At 43.3% G+C, this 15,383-nt stretch overlaps 1 long non-coding RNA gene across 1 annotated transcript; it reads left to right on the plus strand.

The window, feature by feature from the left end:
* Positions 1 to 684: 684 nt before the first annotated feature.
* Positions 685 to 10,793, plus strand: LOC113928659. Its single transcript, XR_003521915.1, has 3 exons — positions 685 to 785; positions 6,706 to 6,947; positions 10,478 to 10,793. It is a non-coding gene; the product is annotated as an uncharacterized LOC113928659 (long non-coding RNA).
* Positions 10,794 to 15,383: the final 4,590 nt, after the last annotated feature.

The raw sequence follows: 15,383 nt of genomic DNA on the forward strand, positions 1-15,383 counted from the left end.
CGGAACGCAGTGGGAGGAAGAGGGAACTGTTCAGCTAGATCTGTAACTTTGAGTAGATGTTGGGATCTTCTGCTGTTCAAACATCATGCCCATTGTTCTGAGGGGAGCTGAAGGTCTCCATTTCTGAGTCTGGCCTCTGATCTGCAAACGCTAGAACACTCTCCTAACCCCAGGCACCTCATTGTCTCCTGCTACTTGGGTTTCTTTATAGTCTTGAAAAAATGACAGAAATTGGTCACTCACCACTTGGTCTGTGAAAAACTTCTACAGAATTTCTCCAAGCGAAGTGCCCCGTCTTAACCTTCCAACTCAGACCAGGGCAACGCTTGTAGCTGATGAACAACTCCAAGTTCTCAGTGAAAGGCAGTGCTTGGGAATGGCCTACACATTAATATTTTCAGTCATGGGGTGCCGAGAAGACAGAGAGGGGGCTAGGAGTGGAGGTGTGAAGGGTACGTGTGCCAGAGATGCACAGTGGGGTGGGCTGAGGGCCTGAGGCCTGGTGTGACAGGGATGGTTTACACAGTGCTTATGGTGAGGCCTGTTTTCTAGCCTCGTCCAGTACCATTACATCACTCCTCCAGTTCCAGGAAATCCAGCAAGTGCCTGCCACAGTAATTCCCTGAGATCCAACTCAAACACACCACCTCTCCTCAGCCCTGGAGGCTGACGACGTGTGAAGGAAAAGCCAATTCACAACATCCTTCTGTTGGGCCTGAGAGGCGGAGGGTGAATTCGCTGGGCCGGTGGACAGTGGGCAGCTTTCTGAGGGCACATACAACCAGGTATCTGTGACAACACCCTTTGTCTTTTTCTTTCTTTTTTAAGAAACATTATTTGAATTCCATTTTTCCGTTTGCAGACTACCAGGGCTGGAATCCCAGCTACGCTGCTTACTAACTGTAAGACCTCAGGCAAGTCCTATGATCTTGCTAAACCCCAGATTCTTCATCTGTAAAGTGGGAGGATATTACTAGGACCAATCCTCTTGGGACATATGAGAATAAAATGGGAGTATCCACATGAAGTACTTAGCACCGGGCCTGGCGTGTATTACCTGCTCAGTAAATGTTTTCTCTCTTTTTTTCAAAGATTTTGTTTATTTATTCATGAGAGAGAGAGAGAGGCAGAGGCAGAGGGAGAAGCAGGCTCCCCGCTGAGCAGGGAGTCTGATGTGGGGCTCCATCCCAGGACCCTGGGATCATGACCTGAGCCTAAGGCAGACGCTTAACCAACTGAGCCACCCAGGTGTCCCTAAATGTTTTCTCTTATTGTTACCACAAAGGACAATGGTCAGTCCATATACAGGGCTTTTACTGTCTTCTCTCCCTCAAATACAGAACTTTTTTTTTTTTTAAATGTAAGATTTACTGAGGCAAAAAATCTGCAGTGCAAGGGGCAGAAACCATGAGTAGCTTGATGAATGTTTGCAAAATGAAGGCCCCATGTAACCACCACCTATCAAGATATGTAGCTTCTTATATCATCACTAGCTCCCAGAATCTTCTGTGTGCCCCTTCAAACTCACTATTCCCGCTACTCTATCACTAGAGATTAGTTTTTAAAGTGAAATAATTGTCCTAAGCACCACCCAGATAAAAATAGAGAACACTTTCAGCAAGCCAAATGGATCCCCATCCTACCCAAAGAGAACGAGTCTTTTGATTTCTATTACAATAAATTTTGTTTTGGTTTTATGTGAATGGAATTATACAGATCATGTATAATGTATACAGAACAGTGTGTGCTGTTTTCTATCTGGGTTCTTTTGCTCAACCGTGTGTTTCCTTGTGAGATTTGTCTATGATGCTGCATGAGCAGACATTCATTTCTTCTTGTTGCTATCTAGTATTGCACCGTATGAATATGCCACAATATACTGGTCCATTTTATGTTGATGAATATTTGTGTGGGTCCCAGTTTTTTGCTATTACAAATAATGCTGCTGTGAACATTCTTGTACATGTCTTTCAGTGCTCTTATATACACATTTCTGTTTTTTATATATCTAAGAAGGAAATTGGCAACATCGTAGAGTGCTAATGTGTTTTTAGTAGACAATGCCAAGCAATTTTCAATGTTGTACCAATTTACATGCCAGCAATACAGGAAAGCTCTGGTTGCTGTACATTCTCACCAACACTTGTAATTACAAGTTGTTTTTTTTTAATTTAGTGATTCTGGTGGGTATATAGTGTTATCTCATTGAGGTTGTAATTTGCATTTCCCTGAAAAATAAGATGTCGAGTCCTTATATTGGCCTCATATCCTCTTTTGTGAAATACCTACTTAAATCTTTTTGTCCATTTTTCTATTGTATTATCTTTTTCTTACTGATGTCTGAGAGTTTAAAAAAAACATAAACACATGTCTTTTGTTAGTTATGCAAATATCTGTTCCCACTCTGCTGCTTGCCTTTTCATGTTCTTGACAATGCCTTTTGATGAGCAGAAGTTTTTAATTTACTATAGTTCAATTTATCAATTATTTTCTCATAGTTGGTGCTTTTCATGTCCTGTTTAAGAAATCATTGCTTGGGACACCTGGGTGACTCAGTCGGTTAATCATCCAACATGCTGGTGTGGAGTCTGCTTAAGATTCACAGACCTGTACCTCTGAAACAAATGATACATTATATGTTAAAAAAAAAAAGAAGAAGAAGACAGCAGGAGGGGAAGAATGAAGGGGGGGGAATCGGAGGGGGAGATGAACCATGAGAGACAATGGACTCTGAAAAACAAACATGGTTCTAGAGGGGAGGGGGGTGGGGGATGGGTTAGCCTGGTGATGGGTATTAAAGAGGGCACGTTCTGCATGGAGCACTGGGTGTTATACACAAACAATGAATCATGGAACACTACATCAAAAACTAATGATGTAATGTATGGTGATTAATATAATATAATAATAATAAAAAATTCTCTCTCTCCTTCTCCCTCTGCCCCTTCCCCACTACTTGTGCTCTCTCTTCTTTCTCTCTAAAAAAAAATCATTGCTCATCCTAATGTGATGAAAATATTTTCCTATGTTATCTTCTAGAAGATGATTGTTTTTCCTTTTACATCTGAAGGTGATTTTTGTGAATAGTGTGAAGAAAGGGTCATGTTTCACTTATGCTCCCTCCCCATATGGAAATTCAAGTGACTCAACATCATTTGTTGTAAAGGTCATCCTTTCCTCACTGCAGAGTAATGACACTGTTGTCAGATATCTGGTAACCATATATGTAGACATTGTCTCTGGATTTTATTCCATTGATTCGTCTGCTTCTATGTTATTATTGCACTTTCTTAATTACTCTAGCTTTATACTAAATTTTAAGATCTGGTAATACAAGTTCCTGTTTTCTTCTTCTTAAAGCTTAAAACAACTTGGGAATTTTTTTTTTTTTGCATGTACATGCACCACACACACACACACACACACGCACACACACACTGAGAGACAAATCTGTGATTTTGATTCAGATTGCATCTATAGACTAATTTGGGGATAAAATATTGAATCTTTTAATCAATGAACATGGAAGAGCCCTTCATTTATTTAGGTTTTCTTTAATTTCTTTCAGTTATGTCTTGTTTTCAGTGTAGAAGTCTTATACATCCTTCACTATATTTGTCCTAACTTTATGTCATATTTGTTTGATGCAATTATATATGGTATTTTAAAAATTTCATTTCCTAATCACTGCTGGCATATACATAGAAATACAATTGGTTTTTTTGTTCACTGACTTTGTATCTACCAATTTTGCTAAATTCAGTTATTAATTTGAATCTGTAAATCTATAAATTATTAATTTGAATCTGGAAATTTAAAAAAATTCTGTGTACACGATCTTATCATCTGCAAATAATGACAGCTAAAAGTGTATTTTGGGGGGACTTAAATTGCCTGTGTTTCCAATTTCCAGAACAGACACATTTCCAATCACAACATTTAAAATAAAACATTAAGAGCTTTTTACACCCTTAAAATGTTTAAGTTACGTTTTGTGATTGTGTGGGATGAACAAACTCATGTCTCAAAAGCAGCATCTACTTCTGTCCACAAGAAAATTCAGCTCCAAAATGAACCCTCACATTTCTTATAGGGAAGCAAAGTTTTCTTTTTGTATTTTACCATGCTAAGGTGGAAACTAATCTCCGTGGACAAAAGTACTGAAAAGTTAATTCAAGTTTGCACCTATTATCAGCAAGTACCCTCCCGTATGCTTTCATACAATTTAAATATTTTTCAAGATATATTATTTTCTACCTAAATATAATTGGACACTGAATTCAATATAATTGTCAATATCAATTGAGATACTAGTACTGAGGGAATGGACGATAAAATATAAGACACATGGTCTCCCACATCAACCATCTGTGATCATGGCAGACATTGCTAATCAATCATGACATTCTCTACTATTCAGTCCAGAAGCAGTCTCAGAATCCTTCTTGATGCAGGGTTCCAGGCAATTACTACCACCGGTTGATTGGATCTGTTACTTAAAATAAAAGCTATTTGCTATCTTTAGAATTTCTGGCAGCTCTGAATTCTCCTATATCCTTAAAGCTCCTAGAAGCTTAATCCTTCCAACATAATCATTCTAAATTTTTCTCGGAATTGTCTAATATTAAACAGCTATGATTGAATTGTACTGCATTTAAGGTGGTATGAAAGAAAACTGGCTGGCTGGTTCGCTGCCTCCAGCAGGTCTGCTCAGGTAGGCAATTCCTTGGGAAGGTAATCTCAGGACAGGCCCTAACCCTCACCTTCGTATTTTTAGAAACCTTATTCAATCAGCTGTCCCTGAGTTTATCAAGCTTCCAGGCACTGACTCAGAAGGATACTAACTGGACAGATTTATAAATGAGAATGCCAGCTGACTGATTCATAATGGGAGTACAAAACTTTCCAAAGGGTAGAATGCTGCTTTCTCTTACTCGGCAGATTCACTCCTTCATATTGAGCTACCTGGATAAGTGTTTTAGGAATTTGAGGTTTAGTGGTTAAGAGTTCAGATTCTGGGGTGGAATGCCAAGTTTGAATCCAGGTCTTGGTAATGTCAGAAAAACTGGGTTTATGGGCGCCTGGGTGGCTCAGTTGGTTAAGCGACTGCCTTCGGCTCAGGTCATGATCCCAGGCTCCTGGGATCGAGTCCCGCATCGGGCTCCCTGCTCAGCAGGGAGTCTGCTTCTCCCTCTGACCCTACCCCCTCTCATGCTCTATCTCATTCTCTCTCTCAAATAAATAAATAATAATAAAAAGAAAAACTGGGTTTAGCTTCTAAATCTGTTTTCTCATCTGAAAATCTGGGGTGGGGGAAGTTAGAGTAATTACATCTGAGGGTTCAATGCACATGCATCATTTAATAGCTTAGGGTTGGTAACATAGAAAAAGTCAATACGCAATGAATTATCAGTGCAGACTCAGCATAAAGGGAAGAAGATATTTTTAAGGACCATTTTGCCCAGACTGTGGAAAAGTTTTGAACTGCCCCTCCTCCTTATTAGGAGCCCAAATCATTAGGGTTCCTCTGATAAAGTACCTGTCACTCTCTTTTCATTGGATACTTTTGGATGAATATTAATAAATTCTTTTTTTTTTTTTTTGGGGGAGAGGGGCAGTGGGAGAGGGAGAGAGAATCCCAAGCCGACTCCCTGCTGAGCGGGGAGCCCCATGCTGAACTCAACCTTACGACCCTGAGATCATGACCTAAGTCGAAATCAACAGTCAGACACTTAACCAACTGAGACTCCCAGATATCCCAATACTAATAAATTCTGAAACACCACAAATTTCCCTTCTCTAGATTTCATGCCTTACTTCCATCCTCCTCTGACGGCGGTCATCATACGATTAGATCAAATAAAAGGTCTAGGTTATAACTTTTTTTTTCTACTGGCCACATTCTAACTCTGAGGAAAGAGGCTGGGCATCTCAATTAGACAACAGACTGAGACATACTTTGGTTTTTGCCTGGCCTTAGGAGATACCTTGACCTCCTTGATAGAGTTTCGGGAGAGGCAAGGAGGGAACACCAAAGAGCAGGTGTGTGCATTTCTACTGTGGTTGTACTGGAGGTGGGGAGAGAGGAAGAAGGGACTGTTTCCGGGGTGGTTGGTGTGTAACATATATTATATATTCACATGTGCTTATTCTTCCCAATGACCCTATGACTTTAGTCTTTTATCCACATTTTATGGACAATGTACAGAAGGTGTGAATAATTACACTAACACCCCAGTGCTAGCAGGTGCATTTGAACATCTGGTGGACTTGAACCTACAGCTGTCTGATATCACAGTCCATGCTATTTCCATCACACTTTACTGACTACTTTTAGCTGGATTTTCAGAGGTTGACATTTCTTCTGACATTATCTCAAAGGTTATAGTCTGAAGACTCCATATCAGTTAGTGTGATCACAAAATCTCTGTCCATTTATATAAATATTCGAAGACAAAGCTCTGAGGGTGAAGGCTACCATGTGGGAGGATGATACTCAGTGGGAAGAAGAAACGATTTAAACCGGTGGCTCTCTGACTTGGGCGTGCAGCAGACTCCCCCGCAGGGCCAGCTAGAATACGAGCTGCTGAGCCCCACCCAGAGAGGTTCAGAGGGTCTGGGGGAGGGGCTGAGAATTTGCATTTCTTTTTTTTTTTTTAATTTTTAATTTTTTTATGAGAATTTGCATTTCTGATAACTTCACAGATGCTGTTGCTGCCCCTGGTCTAGTGATTTCACTTGGAGAAACACAGGCTGATTTAAACAAGAATGGAAAAGACACTAGGCCGGAGGGTTAAATATGAAATAAGAGATGCCCTTCAGCAGGCGAATGGACTAAGAAGATGTGGTCCATACATACAATGGAACACTACTCAGCCATCCGAGAGGATGAATACCCACCATTTGCACCGACACGCACAGAACTGGAGGAGATTCTGCTAGGTGAAGTAAGTCAAGCAGGGAAAGTCAATTATCATACGGTTTCACTCATGTGTGGAACATAAGGAACAGCATGGAGGACCGTGGAGGAAGGGAGGGAAAACTGAAGGGGGAGAAATCAGAGAGGGAGATGAACCATGAGAGACTCTGGACTCCAGGAAGTAATCTGAGGGTTTCAGAGGGGAGGGGGTAAGTGGGTGATGGGTATTAAGGAGGGCACGTGTTGTGATGAGCACTGGGTGCTATATGCAGCTAATGAATCATTGAACACTACATCACAAACTAATGATGTTCCATACAGTGGCTAACTGAACATAATAAAAAAAAAATAAATTATCAAGGTTAAAAAAAAAGGAGTTTTATTCCCTACAGTTCCATATCCTTTATTTTCCAGGGTCCACACTCTTGCTGTCCATCATTTCCATGGCCAGTCCAATGTAGTAGCTATTAATTCTGGGAGTGGTGGAGAGAGGGCTGAAGGGGAGAAAAGCCAGATGGGCCAACTGGTGGAGAAGGGAGAGGAGGCGGTGAGCTTGGGGAACGAGACAGCCGCTCTGTTACCTGTCAGCATCTAGGCTGCCCTTTCCAGAGGAGAACTGACTTTGGTCCCGCCTTCTGCAAGGAAGGGTGGACCAGTTTAGAGAGTGGTGCCAGGCAGCAGAGCCGCTTGGATCATCCCAAGGAGAATGGTATGGACAGCCAGGCCTCCAAGAGGAAGAGTTCACACCACAGAACTGGTTCTTGAATTGCTCACTCACGCTTCTGTACTGATGTATGAACCAAGCCAAACCCAAGGTTTCCTATCAACCTGCTCCCCACGTGTCTCCCACCCCGTTGCAAAAGAGAACAAAACCCAGCGAGGAGACTCTTGGGACCCTCCCACAGTAGATCTGGAAAGTCACCTAGGGAAAAGGAGCCTGAGAAGTTTAAGCAATTTGCTTTACTACTTATTATCCAATATTGGACTTCGAGTCTGGAATGTAGTTTGAAGTAGATAGGGAAAAATATTTTCTTCTTAACAGATTGTCCTTGGGCAAAGAAGAATGTCAACAAACCTAAGAAAAAGCTTTATCTGCAGTTATCTGCCACAGCTGAGGTGTTTGTTTTTCTCTCTAGGTTCATATGTTGCTTTAGGTGAAAATAATAGGATTAATTTCAGGCATTGTTGGCTTCTACTAAGGAATAGGTTTGTAAGATTCCTCACAGTCCTTATTTTCTTGGCCTTGAAGGAGAAATGTCAATGTTAGAGGTTCTTAGTCATTTTGAGAGGCATTGTGATCTTAATTTATGTTTCACAAATATTTCTTAAACACCTACTGTGTGCCAGGCACTATTAAGTGCTAATAGTATCAGTCATGGAAAGAGCATTGAGCCCAAAGTATTAAGACCTGGGTATGAGTTTCTGCTCTGTGGCTGACTAGCTGTATGTCATGTGGCTTTTCAGAGCCTAAATTCCATCCACAAAATAGGCACACTCAGCACATAGGGTTGCTGCGAACTGGCTTTAAAAATCATAAAAAGCCATAAAACCACGAAGTGGCCTTCTTAGAGCAGTGAAGCCATCTTCTCTTGGTATTATTCATCCTGGCTTCATTGCCCAGCCTGGGATGATCTCAGGGCCTGGCACTGAGTGGGTGCTCCGGAGCCATTTGTGGGAGGAGGGGAAGAAGGAAAGAGGAGGAAGGATGGCGGAATGAGTAGATCCTTGGCCTTTGCATTTCAGCTTCAGTTCCCTCAGAGCAAAGGTCCATGATAAGGTGGTCAACTAACTGGTGAGGCAAGAGATGAGTTATGCCATGGAGATTCATTCCAGGTCAGGCCTGGGCACCAGTCCACATTTTCTCTCCTACTGACCACTGAGCCTTTCAGGGCACGTCACTTCTTTTAAATAATTTTTTTTAAAGATTTTATTTATTTATTCATGAGAGACAGAGAGAGAGAGAGAGAGAGAGAGAGATTGAAGCAGAAGGAGAAGCAGTCTCCCCGCTGAGCAGGGAGCACGATGTGGGGCTCGATCCCAGGACCCTGGGATCATGACCTGAGCTGAAGGCAGACGCTTAACCATCTGAGCCACCCAGGCGCCCGCACATCACTTCTGAGCTGTAGTCCCTGAAAGATGGACACATTACTCCCACTCTCCTTACCCCACCGGACTATTCTGAGGATCATGCAAGAGAGGAGATGTGACTGTGTCTTGAAAATCAAAAAGTGCAATAGAGACAAGATGATTTCTTATTTCTACTTCTATTTATACCTGCCTCTTTTCAACAAAAGATTCAAAAGGAGGTTTTATATTGTCTCATTGGCTTGCTAGGGTCCTGCTCGCTCATGAACTTGGAAACTGTGGAAAGCTGAAGACAAGATATTTTTAAACAAGAAAACAATGACCTTCCCAAACAGTTTTAGGAAGAAGCCCACAGGAAAAACAAAGGGTAGCAGGAATTTTGTGAAAGGGACAGAAAGGAAGTAATGATCAACAGCCAGCAAAGAGGGCAGGCAGAACAGGCACTGGGGGACCTTGGCAGATGGTAGAACTGATCAGAGCAAACTCCTGTTGTTGCAGCAACAGACTGATCTTCCTGCTGTGGAGATGGCCTCCTGATGGAGGTGACCCACAGGAAGTCTGGGCCCTCCCCACTTTCTTTAGGGTTGGCATTTACTGGGCAAGGACCTCTGCTCTGTTAACTGCAACCCGAACTGTGTTCTGGTCCCTATGTGACCTTCAAGAACAGGGCACTCTTCAAATAGCTACAGGGTCAGGCCAGGGGGACAAAGAAACAAACTTGGCAGGCAAAAGAAAGAGGGAGTTCTGGGCACTGGGCCAACTGAAGAAAATACACCTGAGCTAAAGGTAGGAGCCCTCCAGTTAATTGAAGGCATTCTGGAATACGATCCAGTTTTTCTAGACCATCCCACTTTCAAAGAAAAGCAAAACATCTGGATTTTCAAAGGGAAACGTCCTGCTCTTAAATGCAGAAATACTAGGCAGGGCCAATAAGGTGTCTCTCTGATTTGCTTGTTTGCAGTCTCTAGCTTAAATCCTCATGTGTATCTCAAACACACTTCTACTGATGTGTGTGAACTTCTCCTAAGAGCCCTCAGCATCAGCCCTACGTACCCTCTACCATCTCAGAGTGCCCTGACCTCTTAGAATGGCTACTGCACATCTGGTCAGAACCCAGGCAATACGGTGCAGGGGTTAAGAGCTGCAGATATGGAATCAGATAACCCTGGCTTGACTTCCTGCTTTAGCTCTCCCCAGACCTTCAGTTCTTCTGTGTGACCTTGGATCAGACACTTAACATTTTGGAGCCTCAGGTTTCTCTTCTGACATGAAGCTAATTATACTTTGTTCTTCAAAGGGCTATCTTGAGCAGTAAATGAAATAGATATAAATTACTCGGTACCATGTCTGGCCCATAAGTGAACATTGAACTTGTTGTTAATAATAAACAGTAGTTTATGGAGTGGTGGGTTTTCAAGCATTTTAGTGAAACCTCACTAAACATTCTTCTTTAAAGCAGACATTCTCTCTCAGGCTTCCAGGTTGTATCCCACAGAGTTGTGGGTCCAGCCAGGCCTCTCCTATGCTGGATGATGATGATTACCATCACCACTGCCACCATTATCAGCATAACTACCACCATCAACACCATCACCATCATCATCATCATCACAAGAGCTACGGTACACCAAGCACCATGATGGCCCAGTTCCTGTGTTGACGCTTTCCCTGTCTGTTCTGTTATATTCTCACAGCAACTCCAAGCCCTAAGAATTATTCTCCCTCTTTCCCTACTTTGTGAAGGAGAATGACAAGGTGCTGAGAAATTAAACACCTAGTCCAAAGTCCCCACCAGGGAACATCGGGGCTAGATTCAGCCCCAGGCCTGCCTGGTTCCGAAGCCCGAGCAGTTCCCCTCACACCACGCTCCTGATTACTTTCGGAAATGTAGGTTGAGGAAGTTACAGATAATGCCAATCGGTGTCGAACACGAACACCTTGCCCACACCAGCTGCTCTGTCATTGTGAAGTGACTGACGAAAGGTAGGTGATTCCGAACCTTGGCCTCTGACCGGAGTCAGGCACTTCATGATGCCGAGGGGAGACATGGCATCAACTCTGCAAACTGGAGCTGGCCATGGGGCGTGCTTGATATCTGGATGCTGTGATACTCAAGTGTGATTCTGCATTTTGAGTAACTGCATGGAAATGAAAGAACTTCATCAGCAGAGGCAGCGTAGCACTGAGAGAAGCTTATCAGACATCGTCTGCCACAAACTTGCTCTGGGCGCTGGGGCTGGCTGCTTCCACTGGAGTCAGACTGTCTGGGCCCGCTTCCAGCTTTGCCACATTCTAGCCGTGTGACTTCAGGGGACTGATGGAGTCGTAGCGCCTCGCTTTAGTTACAGGGAAAATGGGGATGATAGTAAACTTCTCACAGAGCCCTGAGGAAAATTAAATAAAGTACTCTATGTGGAATTCTGAACACCCTCCCTGGCATCTAGTGCTGACTGTTAATAATAATACTAGTATTAATAATATTAATAATAGTGTGTTCCAGGCTCAGTGCTAAGTTTTGTTCTGTTTTATAGCTATACCTATTCTGTAGATGTCCTCACCTTCTCATGACTTTAAATACTATCTCCAAATTTATACAAGCCTCACCCCTGTCCTGAGCTTCATATTCACGCCCACACACGTACATACGTCCATAGGAGTATACGTATATATGGGTTTTTTTTTTGCATAGACATCTAAACAAGCCTTTAAAGCCTTCCAAGCCCCTCACCTGACTCCTGTCTCTACCCCTGCTCCACCAAACTTCTCTCCCAGCTCAGCAATGTCAGCACCACCTTTCCTGATGCTCAAGCCAGAATGTTTGGAGTCATCCTTGATTCCTGTGTCCCACTACCTTATGGCTCCTCCAGCAGCGAATCCGGTTGGCTCTCTGTTCCAACACATCTGGAATCCGACCACTTGTCACCACCTCCCCCACGTCTACTCTGCTCCCAGCCATCCGCCCCTCTCCGCCAGAGGACAGTTACAGCCTCCTCACCGGCCTTGCCCCCTTCAGGCCCCTCTCCAAGCAGCCAGACAGAGCTTATTAAAACAGAAGCCCTGTCACTGATCTGTTCAATACCCTCCCATGGCTTCCCATCACAGTGGGAATGACACCAAGCTCCATAGAGCCTGCAAGGCTCCTCAGCCCTGGCTCACACCTGGCTCACCAGTTCCGTCTCCTATCACCTCCCCCAGACCCCTCTCTCACTGAGCTCTGCGCCAAGCGTGCTCCCACTCAGGGTCCTGACGCTTCCGACTCCCCCTGCCTGCCTGGCATGCTCTGGCCCTGGATGTGCACATGGCTCATTCTCTCCCTTCTTCAGATCCCAGCTCAAATGATGTCAACCAAAGAGGTTTTCCATGTCTACGGCATAAAGGAGAAAGCCCATCTCTTGTTCTTGTTGGCTCGTCCACCCTTTATCTCGCCTGATTTGTCTTCATAGCACATATCCCCTTTGGACCTATTGTATATATTTTTTTCTTGTTATTGTTTATTGTCTCTCTCCCTCTGTTAGAACGTAAGCTCCATGAGAACAGGATTTTGTTCCATCCACTGTTGAATTCTCATCATGAGAACAGTACCTGGGACACAGTAGGCAATCAAATAAATATTTGTCTTGTTAGGAAGGGAGGACTGAAGGGAGGAACATTAAAAACTTCATTTTTCCTATTCCTAAAGAGCAGTGGTTGAGTAAGATGCTTCCTCAAAGGTCCCTTCTAGCTCAAACACTGTATCACTCTGGCAGGTCAGTAGAATTCTCATGGCTGGTTCTCGGCTCCTATGTCTCACCAAGGCCAGCTCATGTGGAAGACCGGAGTGCTTCTTCACAATAACTTAAGCCATCTGCAACCCCAAGTCTCATGAGCTAAGTCAGACTATCCTTAAAAAGACTGTCTTGAGCATATTTCAAACCTGCTTACTCCTAACCCCAGTGCTGGTTACTTTCCATCTGCCCACTTCCAACCGTCCCTTTCTTACCAGCCATTCCTCCACCCTTCTCTGTCCCAGGAAGCTGATCCACGGGGCTACCTATCCCAGCTCCCCAGCCTGCCAGCTTTGCCAGTTGGGTTTGGCCAACAGAAGCAGGAGAGGAGAGGCCGAGAGGGAGAAGGGCTGTGTTGCACCTGCTCCTTCTTTGTCTCCTCACTGCCATCTGGCCGCCCTGGTCTGTGACCCCGGCTCCTCCCAGGCAGTCCTGCCCTCCCGGCTCCCGCTCTCAATGGGCTCCGGAACACGCTTGCCTTCCCTTCCTTTTCAGCTCCAGGGCTGGAAATGTCTCCTTGCTGTTCACTGGCAGTCCCTGAAGCTTCAACATCCTTTGTTGAATCCACTTACCCTATAAATCCTTCCTTTGTTAAAGACACTTTGATGAAAGCCTATGCATGGAATTCTGTTTCCTGTCTGCCCAGACCCTAACAGTAGTGAGCAAGTCCAGTTCCTTTGCACTCGGAAAGGTGTGTAAGTTGAGATCCATGATGTGTTGTGAGTAACCATGGGAGTCTGCATGTGTGTTGGCCCTAAAGTTGTTCAGGTCTTTCACAATCTGGCAAGAAATCTTTGTATCCTTTTTACTTGTTTCAATTTCCAGACCCATGGAACAAAGACCCCCTGGGGGGAAATGCCCACAGATTAACACACAGTGGAAGTCCCTCTGATGCATATTTAGGGCGCGGGTAGAAAAGTCTGGCTGAGTATGACTTAATACTAATGTTCTGACTGCTCAAAGGAAATGCTTGACTCAACCTCTTTACTATACAGGTATGAAAAATCACTCTGCATGCCTTTCTTGGGAGAAGAGTTTTGAATTCTTTACTTTATCTTTATTCAGAACAGTTCTGCACATTCCTGAAGAAGCAAGCCTTAAATCCACAGAGTGGGGGGACAGGGCAGTGGCAGAATGCCAGGAAACATATTATCATGTGTGCTAACTCTTTTTGAGAAAACAGATCATTTTAAATCTAAGCAGGTCACATAAAAAAAAAAAAAAAATGAAGTGAAGCATAATCATGGAGCCCTAGCACAGACAATGTAAAATGAGACCATAATATAAACCAAAAAAAAAAAAAAAAGGGAAAAATATAAATATGTGGAGAGGAGCAAGAGAATTAAAGAAGAAGCCAGGTTAATAATAAAGTAAAATGCTCTATTCTTTTGCTAGGGATAGAAACAGGTCTCTGATGACATGTATGTTTCAAAATAAGATATTCCAGCTACTAGGGGCTCTCCAGCCATCACCAACAATAAAGAATGAGCTAGATTTCCTTCCCCATGTGGTCACAGGAACAAAATGCACACATGTGGAGTTGCAGGTGGGAAAAATTTTACAAACTGGAAGGTTTGTAAGGTTTGCAGTGATTCGTGTTTGCGTATTTCACCTCTGTAGCTGCTGAACACACACATCATTCAAAACATGAAGGATTTGAGTTCATTAACTAGTAAGTCCTCTCAGGAGAAAGAGGAGAGCAGAGGCTGAAAACCGGGGTGGATGCCTGGTGAGGGGAGAATTGCTCTCTCAGCCAGACCCTTTGATTCACCAGATGCGAAGGCACCAATGTGCGCTCTTATGTGAAGCTCACGGCAGATCTGTGACTTGGGCCATGGCCAGAATACACATACTTTCTTGTTTCAGTAAAGCCCTGAAAGGACCCTGTATTCTGAGATGAACTCCTTGTCTCCTGCTAATTCCATAAGCAAGGCCATATGAGAATCTCTCTGAACCTTCTGAAAACTAGTATCTATGCTATTTCTATGTTCCTTGTTCACACCAGGCTCCACAGGACATGTCCCGCCTAGGACTTAGTGCTCCGAGCTTCCCTCTCTAAGCAAATTGGCCGTCCTCCTGTTCCCAGCACAAAGAACCTATATGGCACATTATATTCATTCTTTGTTTTCTCTTAGGAGTTCATGTCATTCACCTTCTTTCTGTTTTTATCTCGGTGGACAGGAATCTCTGAGCAAATTCAACAATATTCAAAGTTCTGATTTTTTTTTTTAAATAGCAAGACAACATCTTCAATGCTAATCTATGTAGGTATCCAAATATAAAACAGACATATGAGGTGCTATTCTGAGTGGAGCAGAGACAGAATAGCTTACAAATCTGGCCCCTTCTCACCTCCCTCCTTCCTTGGTGGCCCCAAAGTCAACTTCTAAGAACCCTCTCGGGGTAGGGAGGGTTCCACAAACAAGACCCAGAAAGCACACACCTCAAAGGAAAAGATTGATACATACAACTGTGTCAAGTCAGTGTCTGTATTAAAAAAAAAAAGGCACCCAAAATAAAATTAAATAAATAAGAAATCAACCAGGAGAAGATATTTCTAATTCTTTAAGTGAGCAAGGAATGTGTTTTGGGATTATATAATGAGTAACAAATGG

This window comes from Zalophus californianus, chromosome 5 (genome assembly GCF_009762305.2).
Source record: "Zalophus californianus isolate mZalCal1 chromosome 5, mZalCal1.pri.v2, whole genome shotgun sequence".
Taxonomy (NCBI): domain Eukaryota; kingdom Metazoa; phylum Chordata; class Mammalia; order Carnivora; family Otariidae; genus Zalophus; species Zalophus californianus.